Genomic DNA, 21,822 nt, shown 5'->3' with positions numbered 1-21,822 from the left:
AATAAAAGGCCTTGGTTTTGAATCAAGAACTGGGTTTGAATCATGCCTGAGACACTATGCTGCCCTGGATGACTCAGTTTTCTTAACTGTAAAATGGGGATAATACAACACCTATCTCACAGGTTTGTTGTGACGCTCAAATGAGATAACAGATGTAAAGTGCTTTGTAAACCATAAAATGCTATATATATGTAAGTCATTACTATTAATACTAAGTTGTGAAATGATGGAAAAGCTGTCTTAACTTATTTGTGTACTATGAATTGTTGTTTGGATGTCTCTACAATAGAGGGTCATTGGGTTACGTTGTCCTTGGAGTAGAAAAGGTATTTGCTTAATGTGTTATTTCAATGTTATGAACTTCCAGATATTTCTTGGGATAAAGGGCAGTGGAATTGGGAATGGAGGAAAGAAGAATATTTAATAAGTAATATGTGATCATGTAAGGAACAGTGATTACCTTATCCTTGGAACTCCTGGTATAAGAACTCTATCACCAGTACAATTAGTCCAGCTATGAATTAGTAGACAAGTCCTAGAGAGATAACCAAAATACACAGAAGTTAAATGACTTGCCAATGGACATACAGTAAGGCTCAGAGGTGGGATTGAACTCAGGGCTATTTTTAATCCAAATTTGACACTTGGCCACAAAGCAACATTGCCTCTACACAGTAGGTGAAATAAGATGTGAATTTTATGTACAAATATCCAAGCGAATATTTGGATTAGTTTCCACAGTGGAGGCCTCAACTCCTTTAAGTGTCTAATGGAAAAAAGGGAAGCCTTTGGGCTCTCTCATTAGTTTATACTCAAATTCTCCTGGTAGTCTCTCCAGAAACCTGTTAAGGGCTCTGTTTAACCCAATATCTCCAGTGCCTAGCACAGTTCTTGGATATTATAGATATTTAATAAATGTTGAACTTTTAATTGTAATGAAGCCATAGAAATGAATATTTTTAGAAAAAGAAGGTACTTTTGACATGAGATGGGAAAGTCGGGTTAGATAGTTTTATCTTGAAAAAAAGAATCTACAGGCTTTACTGGAGTGTAAGTTTCATGTAAGTCAATAATATGGCACGGCAACCAAAATAGTTAAGGCTATTCTGGGCTGCATTACAAAAGGCACAGCTTTCAAAACCAATGAGAGAATAGTCCCACTAAACTCTATTCTGATCAGATCACTTTCACATAATCGTGTTCTTCTCTCTGTACCACAGTTTAGGAAGGATGTTGAAGAGTTAAAAAGCATATGAAAAAAACAACCAAGCTATTGAATCTATGCTATATTAAAGTTGGTCAAAGGAACTGGGAATATTTAACCTGTAGAAGAGAATGAAGACCCAAAAAGAACATAATAAGGGTTTTGAAGTGTTTAAAGGACTGTTTTGGAAAAGGGATTAGGCCTATTTTGTTTGGTCCCAGGGGTCAGCACTAGGAGTATTGAGCTGGACTTGCAAAGAAGAATATTTGTCCTTGCTATCAGGAAAACACTTTCTAATATACGGGACAATACTTATGGTAGGCTGCCTCAAGAGGTAGTAAGTTCCCCCCCTCAATGGGAGTCCTCATTCATATCCAGGATGTCCCTTTGTTTTTCTTTCTCTAAAATCTCTTTTAGCACTAACAATCTAGTAAACAGAACGCTGTCAAGATTTTAATTAAGTACTTCACAAAATCTTTCTTATATTTTTTGGGAAACGTTATGGAAGGCTGGGTGATATAAAGATAGGTCAATACAGACTGATTGAATGTCCAGAACCAAAGAGTAATCATAAATGGTAAAATGACAGTACTATTGTTGTGTCATTTCAGTCATGTTCAATTATTAGTGAGCTCATTTGGGTTTTTCTTGGTAAAGATACTGGAGTGGCTTGCTACTTCCTTCTCCGGCTCACTTTCTAGTTGAAGAACTGAGGCAAACAGGGCTAAGTGACCTGTCCAGGGTCACACAGCTGGTGAGTGTTTAAGGCCAGATTTGAATTTAGGAAGAGAAGTCCTCTTGACTTCAAGCCTGACACTCTATCTACTGCACTACTTAACTGCCAAATGACAGTGCAGAAGTCTCTAAAGGAAAACCCCAGGGATTTGTTCGTGACCTTGTGATCTTTAAGTAGCCAGGGGGCCCAGTGGATAGAGAGTTGGATGTGGAATCAGAAGACCTGAGTTCAAATCCCATCATACACTCACAAGCTATGTGACCTTAAGCAAATAATTTACTTCTCTCAACTTCAATTTTTTTTTATCTGTAAAACAAGTATAGTAATAACACCTATCTATCAGTTATGGTTAGGATAAATGAGCATATGTATAGAATTTTGTAAATTTTAAAGCTTTATATAAATCATAGTTATTATTGTTATTATTATTATTACATTTCTACCACTGACTTTAATGAAAGCATAGATGAGATGTTTACCAAATGTGCATATGCAAAAAAAAGGGATAGCTAACAAACCAGATAGATAACAGAGTCAAGATGAAACGACTTTATGAACTTAAACATTACCTTAATTGAATTAAATGAAATTTACAGGAGTTGGACTTGTTAAGTTTGTCCATAAAATGCAAAAGAACCAGTAATAGATGGATATTTCAAAGGTGGAAATGTGGCCTTGATTCAAGGGGAAAAAAAAAACATCTTAGTAATGAGAGTTATCACAAAGCGGAATGAGCTTACTTAGATGGTCATAGGTTTCCCCTCCATTGAGTTTTTCAAGTAAAGGCTGGATATTGACTTTCTGGTTATGTTGAATGCAGGATTCTTGCAGGTTGCACTAGACGGCCTCTGAAATCCTTTCAAACTGGAACTCTGTGATTTGAGGATTTTCCTTAAATGATTAGGCTGCACAATATGAAAAGATCTCTGCCTAACCACTTTACTTCACCATCATAAATATGGACTGGCTCAGTCAGCAAATTAGAGTGTGTGTATGTGGTGGGGTACAGTGGAATGGGGGGGGCAACCCAGTTTAAAGCAGGTGAATGAAATGATTCTTACTTCCATTAGATAGGTGATCATGGTTTCTTATTGGAGTAGCCCAGAATGCTGGCTGCAGAACCTTCACTGCTATTTTCTCCTCACTAGCAACTTATTACTCTGCTTAAACTGTGAGAGGACTAACTCAAAGAAAGGACAAGTGCTAGCCAAATTCTACTATCCCCTCCCCCATTTCCCATTAAAGAGAGTTGGCTGGCTTCACTTAGCAGAAAGAGGTAGCTCCATAGTTCTTCACTTAAGGCAGGGGGTCAGGCCAATTTCTAATTAAGGAAAGACATTCCCTAATTGGATAAGATAGGAAAATTAATTTATATGAGGTCTGAGAGAAGGAGGAAGTTTTACAAGTTTACAAAGCCCACATTTTGTTTTTCAAAAGTAGGCCAAGTGATCAGGTATCCATATGCATTTATGGGATCCTTTAAGATTTTTTACTTAATAATTCATCCATGGCTTCAACACATTGGAATAGTCAATTACATAGCATGCAGTGTATATGTGATTAATCCCATGGGCTTAATAGTTAATAAGTATAAAGAAATGGGCAGCAGTTGACACTTGAAAGGACTAGTGCATATAATCCCTGAGGTCCCCTCTAGCTCAAAAGGTCTATGACTGTTTTGTAACTCTCTGAGAAGATACCCAAAGTAAAACTTTTTGGTACTTCTCAGGCTAGAATAAAATATATCTGAGATCTGAGATATGTCTTTGCCCAAGGGAGGAAAATCAGATGAAAGGGCAGGGAGAGAGTTCCAAAAACTTGAATACAGCCTTGTTTCTCCTAGGAAGCTAATCTTGCTCCAAATTAAGCTAACCCACAATGCCAGAGAAGATGTTAATGAAGGTCTTTTCCCCTAAATCCCCTAAAACTTTTGAAGCAAGGAAAAATAAACTGGTACCTTGAGAAATGAATATGTTCCATGCAAAAAGTATGTGAAATCTATAAGCTGATATACATGTACGTGTATATATATATATACTATATATATATATATTTGTGTATGTGAATGTCCATGTATAGATATACACTATCTCATTTTATACATAAATATATACCTATTTATTCGTGTATGTATATACATATATATGCATATTCACATACATATGTATATACAACTATAGGTCCTCTTAAGAACATATCATTGAAATATTGGTTTAGATTCTAGTATCTACTACTAAAGGGTCATAGATTAAAGATTCAATAAATATTTGTTGATTAATAAGGAGCAACATTCTAACAAAGGAAAAGAGGATACAATCAGAGACAGAGGCAGCGAGGTGGCTCAGTGGATAGAGTTCTGGGCCTGGAGTCAGGAAGTTCTAAGTTGAAATTTGGCCTCAAACACTAAATAGCTGTGGGATCCTGAGCCAGTTACTTAACTTCTGCCTCAGTTTCTTCATAGGGATAATAATAGCACCTGTCTCCTAGGGTTGTTAGGATCTTCAAATGAGATAATATCTGTAAAGTGTTTAGCACAGTGCCTTGGCACATAGTAGGTGCTTAGCAAATGTTTGTTTTCTTCCTACAAGCATACATTGAACATCAAAATGTAGTGAAACTACATGGTCAAATATGTGGAGGAAGAGAAAAAAGATGGTGCCACTGATCCTCACAGGAAGAGATCTTGAGACACCATGGAGCTGCTGCTTGGGAGGTTGATGTGTTCCCTCTGAAGAGGAAGCACCATGTAGTGGTAGCTTCCTATTTTAACTAATTACTGCTGACTAGGTGCTAAGCTCAGTTGTTTCTACTTGCTGGAGGCCAAATACTTTTAGCACTCTTTAAAAGTCTGCAACCTGAGGCAAAGCCCTAGAGTCCAAGCATTGTTCCCTTAATTACAAGTCTGGGTGGGTGGTTTAAAAAATCTGTGTAATAGTATGGAATTTCAGATCACTAATAAATATGTGAAAATAAAATGATGCATGTTCTACCTGTAATGCCTGTTTAGACTTTAGAGCACCTCCAAAACAAGAGGGTCTTTGTATCTGAATTCTTCAGCTGAAAAATTCTTCAGTTCAACCTACAAAATTTTTTTAAAAGCATTTCCATTTTCTGTATGGCTTAAATAAATTTTGAGAATATTGCTCAGGAATGTTCACCTTTGTTTATTTAGAGAAGAGATGCAAGAGACAGATCATGCCTGGCTTACATCATAGATGCCTAAGTGTACTCTCAAAGGGGTGAAATAAAAGCCAGGGCTTTTCATCACGTTTTCACAGAGAAAAATGTTTTAAAAATATGTGTTGAATTGAATTCCTTCAATTATAAGGCTCATGCGATGGGGTAAATGTAAGTGGAGGCAACAGTTAAAAGGAAGAACTGATAGCAATTGATGATTCATGCCACGTTTCAAACCTACTTGAGATATATTACTAAGAGGCAACTAAGTAGTCAGGTGGATAAAGCATTGTACTGAGATCCAGCCAGAAAGACTGAAGTTCAAATTTGGTCTCAGATACTTAGCAGCTGTGAGACCCTGGGCAAGTCACTTAATTACTATCTACCTCAGTTTCCTCATTTGTAAAATGAGAATAATAATAGCTGGCACCTACCCACCCAGGGTTGTTGTGACGATCAAATGAGATAATATTTGTAAAGTATCTTACAAACCTTAAAGTGCTCTAATAATGCTACCTATTTTATTTAATCTGGTTGTCTGTGAAAGTCTTCCTATCATTCAGGGTCTGACCAGAAATTTAATCATTTATAAGCCTCAAAACTAAAGTATTTTGGGGAAAGGTTTCATATTTACTTAATAAGAATGATAACAACAGATTATATTTAGAGTTGAAATAATTAACAAGCGCTGGTATTTTTAGGAGCATTTTCAACAGCATAACCTTTGCTTTAAACTGGAAAAAGTTATTCAATTTAATTCTGAGATGTAGAATGGTATAGTATAGAGGCCAAAGGGCTTAGAATGAAGATGTGAATGAATCCCTCCTCATACATTTACTACCTGTGTGACCCTGCACAAGTCACTTAAACTCTGAAGCTAAGACTTGAAAGGGTTCTGTGAGTTGTGGAGATGAAGAATGCTAGGTATAGGGAACATCAAGTAAGCCAGTCTGTCTAGAATGTAGACTGTATGAAGGGTTGTAATGTAATGCCTAGAAAGATAGGTAGGAGTCAGATTATAAAGAGCTTTTAAGGACAAACAGGGGAGGAGCCACTGAAGATTCTTGAGTAGGAGAATTACATAATTAGACCTGTGGTATGGGGAGATCACTTGGTCAGTTGTGTGAAGACAGGGTTAGGGTAAGAAAGGACTTGAATCTGGGAGATAGTCCAGGTAAGTACCTGAAACGACATGATGGCTGTGTGTTTAGGGAAGGGGATAGGAACAAGAAATGTTATGGAAATAGAAATAACAAGATTTGGCAATTCAGCATTTGGAATAAGTGTGACTGTTGAAGATGACATTGAGGTTGTAAATCTGGGTAACTACAAAGATGAAGTTCAAAAAAAGTGGGTTTGGGAGTTAAGATAATGAACTCCATTTTGGATATGCCGAGTTTGAGAGGAATGCAAAACATTTAGTTTGAAATATCCAAGAGTTAGTCCTATAGGTACATCCTATAGGTCTTTCTTCAAGAATGAAGGGTGAACAACAAAAACAAACAATCCTATAGGTACTAAGTATTCAACAATTTCTTGCATCCATTCTTGATCTTCCCACACTGCTAGCACCTTAGCTTAGACCCTCATTCCCTCAATGTGTACTATTTCAATCTCTTAACTGGTTTTCCTTTACCAACACTGACATCAATTTGATATTGCTAAGCAATCTCCATTCATCTTGCTCTCCAGCTGCATTTCTCTTCAGACTGTCCTAGTCACTCTCTAGTTTTTAACTATAGGATCACAGAAATTTCTTCACCCTGCAAGTTCACTTATCCCTGGACTTCTCACATTAAAAGTACCCTCTGCCTTTGTGGCTTCTCCCTCTGATTGGCTGGTTCTTCCCAGAATTTCCATTTTAAGGAATATACATGAGCCAGGCATGTCTTCATTCCTTTTCAGGGCCTACCCCTGACTCTTGAGCCTTGTTCTATGATAGTCCTACATGTATTACCTCCACCCATTTCTCCACATCCCCATTTGTTTCACCTTTTTTATGTATTTCTTTCCCTATTAGAATGTCAGCGCAATGATTATTTTTCTTTTTTTCTTATATATGTTTTTTATTCCCTGCACTTAGCAAAGTGCCTTGTACACTTAAATGCTTGTTGACTTGACTTGACTTCTACCCAAAAATCTTCAATAACTCCTATTGCCTGTAAAATAGTTGTAACTTAAAGGCATCTAAAATATGTTTCCAACCTGTCTTGTCAGACTATTTTAAACACTATATCAAACTATTACCCTACATGCATTCTATGACCCAGTCAAATGGAATAGCTTACTTTTTTTCAAATATTTTTTTCAAAAAGTTTCAAAAACTTTTTTTCCAGTTCCTTGTTTTGTTAATAATAGTTCTGTCATCTAGAATGCCCACTCTCATTAAGTATGCTTACACAATAAAATGCTGCTTAAATGTTATCTCTTTAGTGGAGTTTCTAGGATAGAAAAAGAAAGATATTTTAAGTAGATGAGAGGAATAAATGGAAGTCACATTTCATGTCTCAGTCTTCACACTGAAGTAGAAGGTTAGTCATCTATTATGAGTGTGAGGTGGTTCAGGGGTATGGTAAAAAAAAAAACTTAAAGAAGAAAAAAACCCAATATAACACAATCATTTTTGGGGAAGAGATAGAGAGTCAATAAAAGTAGTAGGATTTCTTAGGAGCAATGAAGTTTCAGTTGAATTATGCACCATAAATGCCAAGTGAATAAAATTAAATCAATTTTATGACTTTTTCCTCAGTGATAATCAGTATACAAAGATCAGGAAAGAAAGGAAAAAGTTAAATGGTAGTTGTTGTTAAAGGTAAGGATTGCCAAGTCAGCAAAAACAGAAGGTCTGAGGTGAGGAATTATGAGTTGGGGGTGGCTACTGAAGTACTGAATTTCATGGTGGCAAGTGAAGAAAAATGTATTGAAAGAATAAGTGGGGATCAAGGACCAGAGATCATTAAAAGGGCAGAGCAGCTATAGTATAAAAGAAAGAATGTGAGAACTGGAAGGACTGCAGGCTATTTAAGTAGTGGAATTTTTCAATTCAGTATCTTGAAAGTAGCATAGCTCTGTGATACAGTACACTCTGAGGTGTGAGTATACTTGTGTGTAGAAGAACTAAGGGGAAAAATAGTTCACTGACTTTGAGGATGAGATACAACATAGAGACTACCTTTCTTGGAACTTCAGGCCGGGTAGTCATGCAGTTTCATGGATGGAAGGGACTTAAGAGGTTATTAAGTCCTATCAATTCCTGAATAAAAATCCTTTTTGAATATCTGGGATAAATAGTTAACTACCTTAGGCTTGATGAGTTCCGTTTAGGGGGAAATCCTTTACTCCACAAGGCAGTGCATTTGACTTTAAACAGCAATAACAGCAAAGAAGCTATACCCCACATTAAGTTGAAATTTACCTCTCTGCAGTTTCTATAGTTTTCTCCTCTCTGAGGCCATACAAAGCAAATCTGGTCACTCTTCTATTTGACATCCCTCCTGAAACTTGAAGGCTTGGGTAGTTTGAAGGAATAGAAACATGAAAAAAGGGTTTTATTTTTGTTAGTTTTTTTTTCCTGAAAACAAAAGACAAGTGCATAGTTATAAGCTGAAGAGAAGGATCCAGTAGGGATGGAGAAACTCAGTATAGAGGAAAAAACTGAAAAAAAAAGCATGAGGGATAGGAGATATTTGATATAGGAAAAAAAGGAGGAGATATGATTAAAGGTAAAAGTGGAGGTTTTAACCTTCTCTTTTTCCTTCTCTGTGATTAGAGCAAATGAAGGGATGGGTGGACAAAGGGAGAGGTTTAAAGTACTGTGGGAAGGTTTGTGAAGGAAATTGAGTTTTATCTATTTATCTGTGTATCTTTTACAATATCTAGCAGGGTGCTCTGCTCAAAATAAATGCTTACAATATTTTACTTGAAAATTTTAGTGAACAAAGTTAAAACTTCTCCCTTTCTCTCATACAACAGTCCTCTTCAATGAAATCGCTAAATACAGAGCAAATCAAAAAGTAATCTCACCTTTTTTTAAGGTGGTCATAATTACAGTAAAAGTGATTATGTACTCAATTGAAATTACCAACCAAATGCATTATAATTAGAAATATTTTAAAATTCTTTTAGATTAATTTGAGAAATTGCATAACCATTTTGATAAGCCCAAACTGTCTACACTGAAAAAAAAATCTACCTCTTTAGTATGTTATTTCCCTACTTTAATGGAGTGACTAGCCAATACTTCCCAGTCCTTAGATTATGGTCAGATTTGCCCCTAGAGGGATGGAAGGAAGAGCATGTAGGATGTTCAGATATTTACTGATTTTAATCTAACCAGTTGAGGAGCCGGTTTCTGGATCTGAGTAGTTGGGGAGGGAGTAGGTATGTTGTGGTGATGAAAAGGCTTTTAATTGCCTATGAACACAGAAGAACTGATGACTCATGAAATGCTGAAACAGAGTTGAGTTTGTATAGAAAAATGGTCATCAATCAGGGTTTTCCTCTTCTTTTTACTGTTTATATGAGTCAAATGGTTGAGTTGTAGTGAGCTGTATTCTCCCACTTGATTTCCATGTGTCCTACAACACATGACAATTCTTTTTCTTTTGTGCTTGTTCTTTCTTGATTTTAAGTGAAAGAGTATCCTAAGGTGGAATATATTCCAGGCAGTGATCTTGTGAAATCTGGAGATCCATCAGAACTATGAGACATTCTCTTGGAAACCAAGGTTGATAACAGAGTATACTGGGACTGGCAGCAGTAGCAACTGAAGTGGTAGCTTCCTCTGTCTAATGACATCCTGTAGATGGATTTGTAAAGCCAATTACTTAAGGTTGATGGTGGCTTCTGGAAGTATGGACCTTGAAGACAGAAGGGCCAACTATAAAGACAGGACAGGTACTGATACTAAGAGACCTATATAAAGTCAGTGCTAGGGGAAATTTTACAAGGACTCCATCAAGGGGAAAAATAACCACTAAGGCCCAGGCAATAAGGAGTCACCTTTGTGCCTCAGAGAAGCTACACCCCAAATATTTGTTATTAGCAGACAACCATGCTATAGGTAAATATAACCCTATATACCCAAATAGATTTGTATGTGGACACCTTTACATGACACCTAACAACTTACGTGGTAACCCTTATCCCTACCTAATAGAATCCTGAAAGAAGAGTAATAGTTAGTCACCCTCTGAGAATCGCATCCTATAAGTCTGAATGCCTGTGTGGGGAAGTGAGTCTAGACATTATATTTTATATGTCTATGGATAATAGAACACCATGAACACAGAAGATTAAAATTACAAGTCACCCCAAAGTCAACTGAATAACATGCTGGGCGTAAGAAAGCTGCAGCACATTATCACTACTGATGATGTGCACAGGAGAATTGGTGCAAAACATAGATGATATGTATAACTGTAAAATGAAGTGAATGACCAGGAATCAAGAATAAAGACAACTCAAAATCTAAAATGACACCCCTCAAAAAATCTTCTTGTGTAATGGGTAGATCTTCCAGGGGGAATTTACAAGAAAATATAAACAATGATTATACAAAACGAAAATGCATGTATCTTGCATCTTGCAAGATCAAACATCTTGATCATTATTAGCTGATTTGGCACTCAACCAACAAAATCATATATTTATTAAAATTTCTAAATAGGTATTGTTGAATATGTAAATCTTTCAAGATAAAAACAGAATTACCTTTTCAAAATTAAAATCATCATCAGAAAGGCTGAGGAAATTATTTCAGATAAACAAAACTTTGCTCATGTAATCAAATAAATTCAGAAGAACCAATGTTGACTGGGCCATTGTTGTCCTCCTTCTGATCTGCTGTTCTTATCTGAGTTGGAGTACATAGGGCTTTAGCATCAGCAGATATAGTTTCCAATAGCTTTACTTAAAGTCTTCTTAGTTCCTCTGGAAAGTGAACCATAAAAATGAAAACAGGAATAATACCAAGGGCGCTATGGAAACTTAAAGTCTTAAGTAAATAGGGAAAGAGGGTATTTTAACCTTTTTTTTAAACATTTTTTGCCATTTTTTTGTATGTGTATGCTGTAGTTTTGTTATTTGGGATGATTTTTGTGGGGAAGAACACAGCTCTCCACAAACAGAGAACATGAAAAAAATGTAGATGAAAATATGATTTTCAGCCTAAATCAACATTGATGTTCACTGGAAAGTGTTATTTTTGTCTAATCCTCCTCAATATGATTATTAAGGACAAGTTGATACTATAGGAAGCTGAGATCTATTTTCTAAAATCATAATGTGAAGCTTTGTAGACATAAACCAAAAAATACACTCCCGAAACATTTCGGAGGAAAACATTACCAACAAGACAGACTCTAGATTTTATATGATCCTGCTCATGAAACTCTTCAGGTTACATAGAAAGAATTCCATGCCAGAGGAAAGGTAAACAATGGCCATAGCTGTGGATTGGCAGTTTTACTTCTTTTTGCCATTGGCTGAGGGAGTTAGAATTTGTGCTCCCCTAAAGATGACAAAGCAAAACTTTTTGTTTTTCCACACAATACTTTTATTTTTCTTTCATTTTTTTAACTTAGATGATTAAAAACCATAATATTTTTTCCCAGGACAATTCTATTAAATGACATTGGAAATAATTTTTAAAACGTATACAAGTTTAGGTTCTATATCAGATATTCTCAACCTTTTTTGGCCCCTTTGGTAGTCTGGTGAAACCTAAATTCCTCTCTTAGAATAATGTTTTTTCAGTGCCTAAAACATACACAATTATAAAGAAAATCAATTTTATTGAAATGTAGGTTATCAACATATTAAAAAACTAATGAACTCCTGGTTATAAATGTGAAGAACCTCTATTCTAGATAGAAAGCTGGAAAGAACCACAGAGAGTATCTAAGTTGGGGGTATCAAAGTCAAATAGAAATAGGGGCCACCAAATTGTATAAAATGATCACCATTTAACATTAACGTATTAACATCTATATTCTATTGTATTTTTTATTTATTTTGCTAAATATTTCTCAATTAGATATTTCTCAATTTTAATCTGGTTCCCCACACTTGAGGATGCTGGCTGTGTGGGCTGTGTATTTGATCTAGTCCATCCTTATCATTTTGTAGAGTTTAAATGACTTGCCCACAGTCACAGAACTGTGTCAGAGGCAGGATTTGAAGGCAGGTCATCTGACTGCAGAGACAGTTGTGTCACACCAACCTTGAAATCATTTAATAATTTTGTTTAAAAGTCTAGCACCAAAACTTGTGAACAGAATGATGGAAAACCCACAGTAATGAAATTTATTAGAACTTAAGGCCCAAATTAAGGTCTAAATATTGGTCCAAAGGCAGTGTAGTAGGTGAAGACTTATTAACTAGAAGGCTCACTAAGTCCCTTGGTCTCCCTGCTAGAAATAGATTGAATTAAATTCTTTTCTTCTCCCTATTGGAGGAATTAAAGTTATTCTGCCAGAAAGAAGAATGATTCAGATTTTCTTCCCTCACAGAAGTTTCCACTGTATTCCAATAGCTCCAGAATTTATCATTTCATTGGTATTGATACTCCCTCAACTAAAATATATATTCCAACTATCCCAGGTCTTGATAGCAAATTGTTTTAAAGTTTCTATGGCTGGGAAATACACACAGACACAGACACACACAGACACAGACACACAGACACACAGATACACTCATTATTGGGTAGTTGGGTAGTTCAGTCATTTTCAGGTGTGTCAGACTCTTCATGACACTATTTAGAGTTTTCTTGGCAAACATACTGGAGTGGTTTGCTGTTTCTTTCTCCATCTCATTTTACAGATGAAGAAACTGAGGCAAATAGAGTTAAGTGACTTGCTTTAGGCCATAAGCTAGTAAGTATATGAGACTGGATTTGAACTCAGGAAGATGAGTCTTTCTGACTCCAGGCCCAGCACTCTACTGTGCCACTTAGCTGCTTCTACTGTTGGGTAGACAATTTTTTTTTTTAAAAAGGCATTTTTCTTAAGAACCTACTATATGCCAGGCACTGTGCTAAGAACTGGACAGCCTTTGACTGGCATTAAGTCTCTTCAAACTTAATAAACTGGTTGTTAGACTGGTTGTTGGGTCTATACTCAAAGCCTTTTGACCTTATTGGAAAGTACCAGAGTTTGAGCTACAAACATAGCTTTGAAAAGCCTAGAGTTACTTCCAAGCCAGAATGAAGCTTTGAAATAGGATCTTACTTTGGGAAGGACCTTCTAAAGATGTTCTGAGCTTAGCATAGTACCTGGCACATAGTAGCTTCTTAATAAATGTTTATTGATTGACCATTCTAATTTTCTTTCACATGTAGGATTTTATAGGCATACATATTTATTTAAAGTAGGATCTATTTTTCTTTGAATCAAGGTCAGAAATAAAGGGAGGGAAAACTTAATAACATTATGAATATCTTTAGCTTTTTGTGGTTTGTTTTGTAGCAGAAAGCCAAATTACTTTAAAATTTAAATCTTTCTTGTTTTATATTAGCTGAACTGGGCAGGTCAGACCACACTTACATGTATATAAACTAAGTGTTGTGATTATTAGTCCTGTAAATAAATTCCAAGTTCAGTTTGATTGGGTAACTTGGAAAATTTACTTCACTGTTTTCTCCTTAGTTGGATTTGGATACCTGAAAAATCATACTGAGAAATCAAAGTTGAAATTAAATCAAGTCAACAAGCATTTTTAAAAATGCTTAATATGGGGCAGCTAGGTGGAGTAGTGGATAGAGCACCAGCCCTGAAGTCAGGAGGACCTGAATTCAAACCTGGCCTCAGACACTTGACACAACTAGCTGTGTGACCAAGTCACTTAACCCCAATTGCCTAAAAAAAAAGGTCAAAAATGCCTACTATGTGCCAGATGCCACACTATGTGCTGGAGATACAAAGAAAGGCAAAAACAATCCCTGCCCTCAAGGAGCTCAAAGTCTAAAGGGAGTGAGAAGGTGCGATCAACTAAGATATAGACAGGAAAAACTGGAGATAATCTTAGAGTCAAAACCAAAGGATTTTCTGAGAAGATATAGTAATATGAGTTGGTATAACACATTCCCTCAAAATGGATGGTGAATAAGGGGGCACTTGCTCCTTGCACAAACTATGTCCCTGGGGAAAGTTGATTAAAATGTAACGTTCAAAGACAGTGAAGGACATGTATAGAATACACATAAGGCAAAATGATACCTCCTGACGGCCCTGAAAGTCCTTTTCTCTTTTTGTGTCTTCTTGAAGTTCTTCTTAAGTGTAGGTCCTTACTAGATAGAGGCATTCCAGCTGAGTTTCAAAGACCCATGCCTCTGTCTGTTCATAGTCAATTCTTCTCACTTAAGGAGATATGATTTCTGAAGCTATTGCTTTCCTTGGGGGATACTCTGCATTCTGACAGAAGCCTTAATAATCCCTGGTAGATAGGGGGACTTCTGAATCTCTCAAACTCATAAGCTTACCATCTGAGGATCTTTGCTTCAAGATTATTGCTCTGTCACCTCTTGACTTCTATGACTATTCCTACTGACTCTGGTGGATTCTACTACCACCTCTAGCTGGTAATAGAACATCCAATGGGACCTCTGTATTTCCAAAACTCATCAGGTCTCCAAGACAACCCCATCTCAGAATCCTGGTATGCCTAAATTAGAAGAAATAGAAGCACCATGTATTCATGAACATATGGTGGCTGGGTAGAGGTGTGCACTCAGCTACCCCTCCTTCATTTGCAGCTCAATGCATTTTTCCTTTCTTGGATCCACCAAGGAGAATGAAAAGTGTGCATGTTTATCTATTCATATTCAAAAACAGCTCCAGCTCAGCAATTCCCAAGTTTCTAATGTTATGTTACCTCTCCTGTTTTCCATAGTCTTTCAAACATCATAGACAGTAGCTCTACTTATTACATTTGTAAGTTTTTCTTAGTATCCTAGAAATACTATGGCCAGGTGACTTGAATCTATCAAGGGCAGTTAAATACTTTTCTACCTTCTCTTTATTTTAGCTATCAACTCTTGGTTAGTCATGTTTGTTCTGTTCTACCATTACCAATATAGAAGTCATTCTCCTTGACAGAGAAGTCATAAGTTCCATAAGAATTGAGTAGCCATGGGGCAGCTAGGTGGCACAGTGGATAGAGCACTGACTCTGGAGTCAGGAGTACCTCAATTCAAATCTGACCTCAGACACTTGACACTTAACTGGCTGTGCAACCCTGGGCAAGTCACTTAACCCCATTGCCTAGCAAAACAACCAACCAAACAAAAAGAATTGAGTAGCCATGCCCTCTCTGTTCCCAGGTATCATAATCCCATCTTTACTTGGATTCCATTTTTTTTAATAGATTGATTTTGCAAATAAAAATTCTCCACATGTAAATAAAAAATTTGCAAAAAAAATATATCTTATGCAGTAAGGTATTCTGTTCATTCACAGAAATCCTTAGTTTTTGTCTTCGTTAGACAGAACCTTGGGTAACTCAATTATATGGCTTTTTGAAATCATCATCAAAAACTTGAGAGACAACTTAGCCAGATTAAGATGCCTGAAGGACAGTTTTAATTAAGAAAAACAGAGTTTAAAATGAGAAATTTTTTTTTCATTTTATTCTGTTGAGAATGACAGCTTTTAAGACATAGGGAACTATTTGAAAAGTAAATAAACAAGAGACATAAAACACAAATACTCTTGCATTATCTTAGTATAGAAATAGGCACTGAAAGGTAATACATGGATCAAATCCAATATCTCATTTATCAGCCAAAGCAGTACATAGCAACTGTTTACTTGACAGGTGAATGCATATGGGAACATCAGAAAGCATATTAAATCTGAGCAGCAAGAACTGAGTCAGATTTGTTTTGATTGAGCAGCTGTGCATGCTCTGTCAGAGAAACTGTATACAAAACTAACTAATAGAAGTCACCAGATTCTTTCATGAGCCATTCCATGAAAACAAATGGGTGATGTAAGGTTATTTGTTTCATATGCAGTAGTTAATAGGCATTGAGAAAATAAATACCCGAATGATATTTAACTGTATACAATTTTTATGTGTTTATTAGTAAAAGTCAAGAGTTCTGATCTATTACAGGCAAAATTTGGGATCTTTTATTTTTCAAAAAGTGGTTTGTTTTATTTCAAGTTATTCATTTTACCAATGCTACCTAAATTAGTGAATGTGTATATGTGTGTGAGTGTGTGTGTGTGTGCGTGTGTATGCATGCACACTGATATATATCTATATCTCTATGTTGAGTGGAAATGTGTAATGGTAAAATATGGGGTTTTTAAATAGGGTTCAAATTGCATCTCTGGTACTTACTAGTTGTGTGACCATTGGCAAATAATTGAGTCTTTTAAATTCTCAGTTTCTATGCCTGTAAAATGGGGGGATGCATATTTAGGACATAGAGTAGTAAGGATTAAATAAGAGGATGTTTGTAAAATGATTTAAAGTGCTGTGAAAATGCCAGCTATTAAGTCTTTTTTTTTTTTACAAATTACTTACTAATGAGGCAATTAGATGATATAGTGGAAAGAACAATGGACCTAGAGTCCAGAATAACTGACTGATGCTTACTAGCTGTGTGACCCTGAGCAAGTCACTTAACTACCATTTGCCTTTGTTTTCACTTCTACACAATTGGAATAATAATATCGCCTCCCAGAACAGTTCTGATGATTAAATGAGATATTTCTATTTTTTTATTTTTAGGCAATCATTTGGAGTTAAGTGATTTGCCCAGGGTCACACAGCTAGTAAGTGTCAAGTGTTTGGTCTGAGGCCAGATTTGAACTCAAGTCCTCCTTACTTCAGGGCCGGTGCTCTATCCACTGAGCCACCTAGCTGCCTCTGATATTTGTGAATCACTTTATAAATCTTTAAGCACTATTTTAGTGCTCACTATTATTGAGAACTTCTTACATTGATGAAATCATGACTAGAATTTTTTTTAAAGATACTGGAAAATGAAGTTACCTCAATAGCATTCCACTTTAGAACTGTGAAATAACTACATAAAAATGTCCTGGGAATCCATAGAAGTTACCCTTTTCCTAGGGATATGTTAATTGTAAAAATGAAATATTTTTAATGGTTTACTTGCTGATAAAATACAAGATTGTCCCATAATAGTTTAAAGCTGCACTAAACTTTTACATAAAGAGCTACCTATCCTTAATATTTTCTCTATTAAAGTGATCATTTGAATTATAAATATTTGAATTTTAAAGTGAATATCACTCAACTTGAAACTGTCAGTCAGTTTGACAGCTTTCACATTAGAGAACCAGAAAGCTTGGAATATGATATACTGGAAGGCAAAGGAGTTAGGATTACAAACTACCCACAAAACTGAATATAACCTTTCAGCAAAAAAGTGGACATTTAACAATATAGAGGACTTTCAAGCATTCCTAATCAAGAGGCCAGAGTTACATTAAAAATATGACCTCCAAATACATGACTCAAGGGAAACATAAAAAGGTAAAAAAAAAATTAAAAGAAAGAAAGAAACAAGAAAAAGTAAATGTAAAAAATTGAATAAGGTCAAGCCATTTATATTTCTAGATGGTAAAATAATATTTGTAACTCTTAAGAACTTTATTACTATAAGAGCAATTAGAAGTTGTATATATAGACAGAGGATATGGATATAAAGTGACTTTGATGGAATGATAACCCCCCAAAAAATAAAGGGGTGAGAAAAAATTTTACTGGAAGAACTTAGGAGATTGAATGGGGATAAATTATAACACATAAAAGAAGCTAAAACAGCTATTATGATGGAGGGGGAAATGGTGGGGATGGGAAAAGCTTAAACCTTACTGTCATCAAAATTGGGTCAAACACGGAATAACACATACACTCAGTTGGATATAGAAATCGATCTTACCTTATAAGGAAGTAAAAAGGGACGGGGATAATAGAAAGGGGAGGAGAGAAAGATAAAAGGAAAAGTATATTGGGGAAGGCAGTGATCAGAAGTAAAACACTTGTGAGGAGGGAAAGAGTGGGGGGGTGGCAAAAAGAGGGGGATAAGCAAGGGGAAAATAACATGGAGGGAAATACACAATTAGTTATCATAACTATAAATGTGAATGAGATGAACTCACCAATAAAATGGAAGCAGATAGCAGAATGGATTAAAAACCAAAATCCTACAGTATGTGGTTTACAAGGCATACATCTGAAGCAGAGAGAAACACACAGGGTAAAGGTAAGGGGCTGGAGCAGAATTTACTATGCTTCAGCTGAAGTAAAGGAAGTAGGGGTAGCAATTATGATCTCAGATGAAGCAAAAACAATAATGGGTCTAATTAAAAGAGACAAAGAAGGGAACTATATCTTGCTGAAAGGTACCATAGACAACGAAGTCATATCAATACTATACACATATGCACCAAATGGTATAGCATCTAACTTTTTTTAAGAAGTGAAATGAGTTACAGGAGGAAATAGATAATAAAACTATATTAGTGGGAGACCTCAAGTTTCCCCTCTTAGAACTAGCTAAATCTAAACAAAAAATAAACAAAAAAAATTAAGGAGGTAAATAAAATTCTGGCAAAGTTACATATGGTAGATCTCTGGAGAAAATTGAATGGGATAGAAAGAAGTATATCTTTTCCTCAGCAATACATGACACCTACACAAAAAATTGACTATGTATTAGAACATAAAAACCTCACAACCAAATGCAGAAAAGCAGAAATAAATACATCCTTTTCAGTTTATAATGTAATACAAATTACATTTAATAATGGACAGTGGAAAAGATTAAAATTAATTAGAAATTAAATAATCTAATCCTAAAAAATCAATTAGTCAAAAAACAAAACATAGGAACAATCAATAATTTCATAAAAGAATGACAACAATGAGACAACATACCAAAATTTATGGGATGCACCCAAAGTGATACTTAGGGGAAAATTTATATTTCTAATTGCTTACATCAATAAAATAGAGAAAAAACAGATCAATGAATTGGGCATGAAATTAAAAAAAACTAGTAAAAGAATAAATTAACAATCCCCAATGAAACACCAAATTGGAAATACTGAAAATCAAAGGAGAGATTAAGAAAATTGAAAGTAAGAAAACCATTGAAGTAATAAATAAAACTAGAATTTGATTTTATGGAAAAATAGTACAACCATTGATTAATTTGATTAAATAATGAAAGAAGAAAACCAATTTACTAGTATCAAAAATAAAAGGGATGAATTCACCACCAATGAAGAGAAAATTAAGACAATTATTAGGAGCTATTTTACCTAATTATATGCTAATAAATTTAACAATCTAAATGAATTGAATGAACATCTATAAAAATATAAATTACCCAGATTAACAGAAAAAGAAATAAAATACTTAACCCAATCTTAGAAAAAGCAATTGAGGGGCAGCTAGGTGGTACAGTGGATAGAGCACTGGTCCTGGAGTCAGGAGGACCTGAGTTCAAATCTGGCCTCAGACAAATGACACTTACTAGCTGTGTGACCCTGGGAAAGTCACAACCCCACTGCTTGACCAAAAAAAACAAAAACAAAAAACAAACAAACAACAATTGAACAAGCCATCAAAGAACTTCCTAATAAAAAAATCCCCAGGACCAGATGTATTCATAAGTGAATTATCCCCAAACTATAGAGACTATTTGGAAAAATAGGTGAAGAACAACTCCTACCAAAATCCTTTCATGACAAAATATGGTGCTGGTACTTAAAACAGGAAGAACCAAAACAGAGAAAGAAAATTATAGACCAATTTCTTTAATGAATATTGATGCAAAAATTTCACATAAAACACTAGAAGAGAGATTACAGCAATATATCACAAGGATCAGACACTATGACCAAGTGGGAGTTATACTAGGAATGCAGAGTTATTTAATATTAGGAAAGCAATCATCACAATCGACCATATTGATAACAAAAGTAATAGAAATCATGTGATTATCTCAATAGATTCAGAAAAAGCCTTTAACAAAATACAGTACCTATTCCTATTAAAACACTAGAGAGCATAGGAATGAATGGAGTTTACATTAAAATGATAAGTAATATTTATTTAAAACCATCAGCAAGCATTATCTGTAATGGGGATAAGCTAGGAGCCTTCCCAGTACAATCAGGGGTGAAGCAAGGATGCCTATTATTACCTGTTATTCAACATAGTACTAGAAATGTTAGTTATAACATAGGAAGAAAAAGAAATTTTAAAAGTTAGAATAAGCATTGAGGAGACAAAATTATAACTCTTTGAAAACGTTATGATGTTATACTTAGAAAATTCTAGAGAATCAACTTAAAAAAAGATTTGAAATTATTAACTGTAGCAAAGTTGCAGGATACAAAATAAACCCACATAAATTATCAGCATTTATGCACATTACCAACAAAGTCCAGCAGCAAGAGATAGAAAGAGAAACCCCTTATAAAATAACTATAAAGAATGTAAAATACTTGGGAGTCTATCTGCCAAGACAAACCCAAGAACTATATGAACACAACTATAAAGCACTTTACACAAATGAAGTAAAATCTAAACAATTAGACAAATATTAATTGCTTATGGGTAGGCTAAGTCAATATAATAAAAATGATAATTCTACCTAAATTAATCTATTTATTCAGTGTCATACCAAACTATCAAAAATTATTTTATAGAGCTTTAAAAAATTAATGAAATTCACTTAGAAGAACAAAAGCTCAAAGATATCAAGGGAATCAATTAAAAAAAGCATGAAAAAAGATGGTCTAGCCATACCAAATCTCCAACCGTTACAAAACAGTAATTTCAAAACAATCTGGTACTGTTTAAGAAATAGAGTGCTGGATCAGTGGAATGGTTTAGGTACAAATTACATTATAGTAAAAGACAATAGTAATCTAATATATGATAAACCCAAAGATCCAAGCTTTTGGAACAAAATTCTTCTTATTTGACAAAATACTGCTGGGAAAACTGGAAAACAGTGTGGTAGAAACTAGGCATGGACCAACATCTCAAACCACATACCAAGGCAAGGTCAAAATGGGTACATGATTTACACATAAATGGTGATACTATAAGAAAATTAAGAGAGCATGAAATAGTTTATCTATCAGATTTATCGAGAAGGGAAGAATTTAGGACCAAAGAAGATATAGAAAACATTACAAAATCTAAAATAGATTATTTTGATTATGTAAAATTAAAACTTTTTGCACAAATAAAACCAATGCAACCAAAAGTATAAGGAAAGCAGAAAACTGGGGGAAATTTTTGGAACAAGGGTCTCTCATAAAGGCCTCATTTCTCAAGTATATAGAGAACTGAGCCAAATTTATAAGAATACAAGCCACTACTCAACAGATGAGTGGTCAAAGGACATGAAGAGGCAGTTTTCAGACAAAGAAATCAAAGCTGTTGATAATCATATGAGTTTTTGCATAAATCACTATTGATTAGAGAAATGCAAATTAAAACAACTCTGTGGTACCACCTCACATCTATCAGATTGGGTAATATGACAAAAAAGGAAAATGTTGGATGTTGGAAAAGATGTGGGAAAATTGGGACACTAGTGCACTATTGATGGAGTTGTGAACTGATCCAACTACTCTGAAGAGCAATTTGGCACTATGCCCAAAGGGCTATAAAACTGTGCATACCCTTTGAGCCAGCAATACCA

The sequence above is a fragment of the Vombatus ursinus genome, unplaced genomic scaffold, assembly GCF_900497805.2.
Source record: "Vombatus ursinus unplaced genomic scaffold, bare-nosed wombat genome assembly UNPS02014812.1, whole genome shotgun sequence".
Taxonomy (NCBI): domain Eukaryota; kingdom Metazoa; phylum Chordata; class Mammalia; order Diprotodontia; family Vombatidae; genus Vombatus; species Vombatus ursinus.
Note: the sequence above shows the minus strand (reverse complement) of the source record.